General features: G+C 43.8%; 1 protein-coding gene across 1 annotated transcript in view; it reads left to right on the forward strand.

Moving 5' to 3' along the window:
• The window catches only part of Jam3 (junctional adhesion molecule 3), a 70,622-nt gene that overhangs the window by 317 nt on the left and 63,420 nt on the right, over positions 1–6,885 (forward strand). The gene's annotated exons all lie outside the window — the stretch shown is intronic.

The raw sequence follows: 6,885 nt of genomic DNA on the forward strand, positions 1-6,885 counted from the left end.
GGCGGGAACTCGGGAGCCTGCAGGGCCGCCCGGGCCGGCTGCTTTGCGTGCGGCCGCCGGGGCCTGCGCGAGCCTCGGGCCAGGCGGCGGCCTCCGCCCGGTGCCGGTTCACAACAGGGGCTTGAAGCCGGGGCCTCGGCGACGTCCCCGGCCTGTTTAATTTTAAATACTGAGCGAGGGTATTGCTGAGGGGCTGACTCGCCCGCGCGGGCTCCAGCCTGCAGCCCCGCTGCCTCGAGCCCGGAGTGCGGTCGTCGGGGCGGCCGCCAGGCTGGCGCGAGCGGGCTCCGTGAGGCCGAGTCCGGGTCCGAGTCGGTTCCCAGCGCAGCGTCGGGACTCAGCGCTGTAGTTTCAAACTGCGCAAAAGCACTCTCGCACTTTTTGCCCAGTAGTTATCCTGCCCGTTACCAGCCAGGACCGTTTGCAGGTTTGAGGTCCTTTATTCATTGGCTTTGTTGGCACCATTTGATGTTTTTCAGAAAATACAGATTAAAATATCAAAGGACTCTTCGGGAGTGGGGGGTGGGCAGATTTAGGAAGACAAAGGGTTCTTGTGTTTGGTGTTCATTCTAGGGGGATGCGCAGGATTGTGGGTAGAAAAAGTGCGGGTCGGCCCCCAAGCTCAGGAATCAGGGCTTTGTGAGAAGGCCGTCGCAGCGTGTCGTTGGTGACCGTGTACTTAGCCTAAAAGTTATTTCCAGAACTGTATTTCTCATGTGCTGTTCTGGGGAGATAGAAGTGACCAGAGGCTAACTGGGGGACAAGGGTGTCAGGAATGCCCAGCTCCCACTGTGTTGGTAACACGGACACTGCCCTATTCACAGGCTGGAACAACTCCCTATTGTTGGAAGGATTTGCTTACATGAAAGTTTGCAGTTTTTATTACAGAAACATTTGGCACTTTAGTTCAGGAATACTTTCATCTTGGTGGTTTAGTAATAAAAGTAGAAAATGCTAAAGGCTTCATATAACCTTAACCTGATTTTGCCATCCTGAGAGACTAATTTTGTGGCTCTCTTGCCATTAAGAGCTGGGATGTACCTCCACATTTTGGGAGGAAGAATCGCATCTTGCAAACCACGTAACTCATTTTGAAGGGGTATAGCTGTCTTTTTTTTTAAAAAAAATAATTCTTTTCCCATTATTTGGTGTATATCCTGTGCATACTTTAAAGGTCATGAGAACTGTGCATTTATTTTAGGATTATCCTTTTTAATTGCCCTTCATTATTTTTATTTTAAAATGTTCATGACATGGTAGCAGATGTTTCTTTGTTGCCCTTTACTAGGCTCCATTCTAAGAACTTAATGTGAATTAATTCATTTAATCAGTAGTGTTTAAGCATTGTTATTTTGCCCATTTGTTGATGCAGAAATAAATATGGACATATTGAGTACTTGCCCAGAGTGTATTCAGCATGTCTTAAATTTAGAAGACAGTTTATGCTAATCCAACTTTTGGTTACTTGTATTGCATTTAGCAGTGGGATTCTTATTATGGATCAGTTTAATGGACTTGTCAAGTGTTCAAAGCTATGTCACTTGTATATAAAATATTCCTTTGTTAAATTGATGACAGGTGCAGCTCAGCGTTACAAATGTTATGCCACATGTCTTTTTTGAGTGATTACACAGTAATTACTGTTAGGTTTCTAAATCTTTTGATGTCCTAGAGAGAAGTGCTGTATTTAGATTAAAACATTAACAGTTTGCCTTCTTGGGGTAAGATAGTTTGTGTGATGAAGCATAACAAAATTTAAAAATCAAAATTACCAGTAAAAAAATTGAGAAAATGCTTGAGTTCTTCTCTTTGCATTTGTTTGGACTCCTGAAACTTTTTTCCCCCCAGTAGCCTATCCTGTATGTGTATTGTAATTCCACTTAATTACCTGATAGACTTTAATTACCATTGTCTTGAGTGTGTTTTAAGAAAAACAAAGAACATCTGCCCTGAAAGCGAGTGCAGCGCTTCCAGTGGGCTGCTTACTCCTAAATGACTTGCTGATGGGCTTTTGTTCTTGAGTGCAGCTGGGAGGGAGACTGAATGGGTAGCCCCTGCAGATACTTCATTATAAGTAACTGTGTTTCAATCCGGACAGAATTATCAGCTACCCAACCTCTAAGCTCTGCAGTTTCCTCTTAAAGCAGTCAGCCCTCTAGGGTAGGTTTACCTTTATTTAATTGGTTGTTCTGAGGGAAACCAGGCTTTTCCGAAGCATACTTTCTGAGATGGCCACATAGTGTAACAGAAGAAGCTGTGGATTTAGTCCTAGTAGCAGCTGTTAGACATGTGATATGAGCAAATTCCTTCTCTGCAAATTCTTGGAATTTTTTTGAAACATAAGTTTAGTAAAGTAGGAATGTGTAAAAATGGAGACGGTGCAATAGCACGGCAAGCGTGTATTAGTTTAAAAGCTTGTTAGGGCACATAGAGACTGCAGAGGAACATCCTGGGCCTGAGGCTGGACTTTCTCTTAAAATATGCTCAGTGTCAGGTGGTGTAAATGTACAGCTGCTAGAGTTGAATGCACATCGAAGTTTTTGTATACCATCTCAGAATTTCAGCAGTATAAGCAAGTATCTTTTCTGAAATGTCAAGACATACTGGAAGAGTGTTTGGGGAAGCACCTTCTCCTACATTTAGTTTGGCATGGACAGCATCCCCTGTGGCACTCTGTGTGGGGCACCATAATGTATTTTATTTTTTTTGGTGGAACCGGGGATTGAACTCAGCCCACTGTGCTTGCCAGGCAAGTGCTTATTCCACTGAGCCAGCTCCCCGGCCCCCATAATGTATTTTATATCCTCTTGTCACAGCACACAGAAAGCATCAGAGAATTAGCAATTGTTCTTTTTTTGAATTTTCTTTGGGGATCGAACTCATGATCTTGCACTTGCAAAGCAGGTGCTTATGCCATTGAACTGTCTCCGCAGCCTATTAGCCCTTGTTTTGATGTCCCAAAGGTGTTCTAGTTCTTGTGCGGGTATATTTGTGTGTTTTCTTTGTTTTAAAATGTTATCTGTTATGTTTTACATGTTACATTTTCCATGAGTAATTAAAATGTGCAGCAGAAAAACCAGTGTTCCTTGGGTAGAAAAATAGAACTATATAAAAGGACCACAAACATTTTTCTTTATATTTTGTTGCATTTATAGAGTATCTCAAGTTTTCTATAGGTTAGCCTCCTTCCTGCAAAAATCCTGTGGTGTCCATGCTGTCTGATAATCTCAGCTCACAATGATCCTATTTTTTTTTCTTCTTTTCTCAGACAGTTTCCTCAGTGTAGTTCAGGCTGGTCTTGAATTCACTATGCAGCTTAGGCTAGCTCTTTACTTATGGTGATTTTCCTGCCTCAGCCTTCTGAATGTTGGGATTAGAGGTGTGTGCTACCACATCTGGTCTGATCTTTTTTTTTTTTTTTTTTTTTTTTTTGGTGGAACCGGGGATTGAACTCAGGCCCTTGCACTTGCCAGGCAAGCACTTACTCTACTGAGCTATCTCCCCGGCTCCTGGTCTGATCTTTAATCATATATCTTAGTCTTTAGTTCAGTACTGTGCATCAGACAGTTAAAAAAGAATCTGTGATATGCGAGGAAGTGTTTTCGATGCTAGGGGCTAGGGGTACGAGGTGAATAAAGGTTTTCATCACCTACAGAGCCAGGGTTACTGCACGCAGAATTACCGTGGACATTAGTTGCTGGGATTGAGTGTTTTGTACCTTCTCAGTGATATCAATTAAAATTTTCTTGGGATTAGAGGCTAAATTTATTTCTTTTGTATCTTTCTAGTGATGATGTACTAAATACTTTTGCCTTCCTCTGTCACTTAAAAGTCTTGTAGCTGTTCTTAAGCACTCTCTATATGTCTAGACATTTGTATGTACTTTACTTCTAGTAACCAGGCTTTGGAAAGTCTCGGTTTTTAATAGTACAGTAGTAGTTGTAGAACAGAGAGTGGTATTTCTTTTTTTTTTTTCTTTTCAAAGTTTGAGAGTGGTATTTCTTGACTTTGTTTAATTTCACATCTTTTTTTCTGCCTCTTCTCTGTAGTTACAAGGCTCTGAAAAATACGAAGAGACAGTTACGACATAATTTAAGTGACACAGCTGCTGCAAGTGTATACTGTGTGCTAACACTTGGTGTAAGACGTGAGGGCGAAATGTGGAAGAAAGTACAAAATGTTGACAGATTCAGTTTCTGAGTGGAACGTTTTATGGCTATTTCCTACTTTTTTGTTTTTGTATTAGATTCTTTTATCCTGTTTTTCAAATTTTCTTTAATAAGGATATTTATTGTATATTGAAAAATGCATTTTGTTTTGCTTTCTAGTGGATAGAATAGTGGAATTTTGAACCTGGCACTAGTAGTGGAATATTTAGTTTGTTTATATAATGTGATAACATGTGGATGGATTGTTTTCTCTAGCTTCTTAGTGAGTGTCAGCCACATCTGAGCGAGGACTGACTTGGAGTTTAGTTACTTACTTGATCGTGCATTCTTTGTGACTCTAGAGATTACTTGTCACTAGCTTGGGATGTCCGAGCCAGCTCTGGCTTCCTCAGCAAATGGGTCTGTGGAAACTGAAAGACTTTGAGAGCACCCGCCTCCCTCCGTGATCTGAGGAGCCGCCTCAGGTTGCTTCTGCAGAGCGATCACAGGCGTGGGGCTGCTACGCAGTTCCAGCTAGGCAACTCCTTGAGGAGCTTTTCCTCCAGTGACAAGAGTACGAGGTCAAATTGGCCTCTATGCAAAGTAGACTTTGAGAGATGTTCCCTGGGTCAGCCATCAGCTGATGCACAGCACCTCTTCTTCCCCAGCATGTCCTTCCCTGCTGGATGTCTTCTTCCAGGGACAGTATTCACCGTACTGAGAATGAAGTGTAGCCCTTTGCTGCTTACAGAGAATGCAGCAAGGGGACCTGTGGGCTAGCTCAGTTGTTTCAGTTGATGCTTTGGCAAACGCAGTCAGGTGCAGGGACCGTAGTTTGATCCCCAGCTCCACAAGCCATACCAGACCTGCCCGTAAGGCAGCCTGAACTAGCCAAAAAGAAGAAAAAAATCCTCCAGTTTTTGGCCAGCCAAATAGCTGAGTGGATTAAAGTACCTGCTTAGGCAGAGCAGGGGCCAGGAGTTTGATCCCTGGACCTGCTGTGCCAGCCCTGCCCCCCGGGCACGCTGAGTGGGAGATTGAGGCCCGCACCTATAATCCCAGCCCTTGGCAGGCTATAAACAGGAGGATCACTACGAGTCTGATCTACATAGTGAGACCCTGTAGACCTTGTACTAAATACATTTTTTTAAAAAAATGCAGCAAATCTTGAGACTGCTGTTTTTCTTTCCCCCAGTGTTTTCCTTTAAGGCACTTCTACCAGGGTTCTGCAGCTTAATCATCCAATCCATAGTTATTTAGTAGTGTCCATTTCTATGACAACAAAGCCTTTAATGCGTGAAGTAGGGAATTTGGCATAATGGTTCCCTAATGCCGTGTTCCATGTGGAATGTACAGTTGAGTTAACTAACTGGACGACACCTGGGTAAATATTTCATATGCTAAATTTTTTAAATCATTTATTTGGTACAGAGTCTCACTATGCAGCTCAGCCTCATAATGATCCTCCTGTCACAGCCTGCCCAGCGCTGAGACTACAGGCATGCACCATCATGCCTGGTTTCAGCACGGGGCTGGCATGGCATGCCGTACTGGGGCTCCAACCTGGCTCCTTGTGCTTGCCAGGCAGGCACTTAGACAGCTGAACTTTCACCCTGGCCTCGCCAATATTTCTTTCTTTCATTCTTTTTTTTTCCACTCAGAACCTTGCACTTGCCAGGCTGGCGCTTATTCTACTGAGCTATCTCCCCAGGCCCCCTGGCCAATGTTTCATATGTTTAAAAGTGAGAACGTTTATTCTAGACTGATCTGGTAGAGGAGACTTGCAAGAAGGAGCCAAACTTTTGGGGTAATTTTGTTTATATAAGTGCAGATTTGGGAAAATGGAGGTTTTGAAAACCAAAAAAGTGGAGGAGATTACTTGAGTTGAGGCGTGGACTTGGGAGTGATGTGCTATTTTGGGGCAGTGAATTATTATCAGAGCGAATATGCACGGCTGCTACTTAATGCGAACTGTATCCAGGTATTGTGGGGATTGCCTTACCTGGTGTCCTAGGGAGCTCAGGCCATCTGCCACCACCACAAGCTGAATACCTTAGACAGCAGACGGTGGCTTTGGAGGCTGGCGTGTCCAAGATCAAGACAGTTGGCCTGGAGATGAAGAAAGCTGCTGCGTCCTCACGTGGTGGAAGGGGGCGCTCTGGTGTATCTTTTGTTGTGAGCCTGCCCAAGGGCTCCATGCTTATGACCTCACTGAAATCTACCTTTGAGAGCTCCTTCTAATGTCACAGTAGGTAAGGTTTACTAGGAAGTTCAGGGGATGTATTATTTCAGTCCATAGCACCTGACTCTTAATTGGTCTCAGCAGTCAGTTTTATAGGTTGTATTTACAGATATGGAATCTGAGGCATGGATAGGTAAGTTCACGAACTCTAGGTCACACTTATTAGATAGAGGAGCCAGACTGTCTATCACAGATAACATGAGCAAATAACTAGATAATGAAGTTGTTTGTCAGGCCAAGAAATTTGGACTTATGTGATAAATCTAGAAATTCATGTGTTGGAAGCAGGGAAGTTACATGATCACAATGAAAAAAAAGATTGGGAAAGGATACGTTACTTAGGAGAGCTGTTGGACTTCTTGTTTTGGGGACTGGGAATCAAACTGTGACCTTACACTTGCCAGGCAGCTGCTATGCCTCCTCTTCCCTGCCCCCGCTCCTCTCCTCTCCTCCTCCCTCCCCTCCTCTCCCCTCCCCTCCCCTTCTCCTCCCTCC

Source organism: Octodon degus, unplaced genomic scaffold, assembly GCF_000260255.1.
Source record: "Octodon degus isolate 3935 unplaced genomic scaffold, OctDeg1.0 scaffold00182, whole genome shotgun sequence".
NCBI lineage: Eukaryota > Metazoa > Chordata > Mammalia > Rodentia > Octodontidae > Octodon > Octodon degus.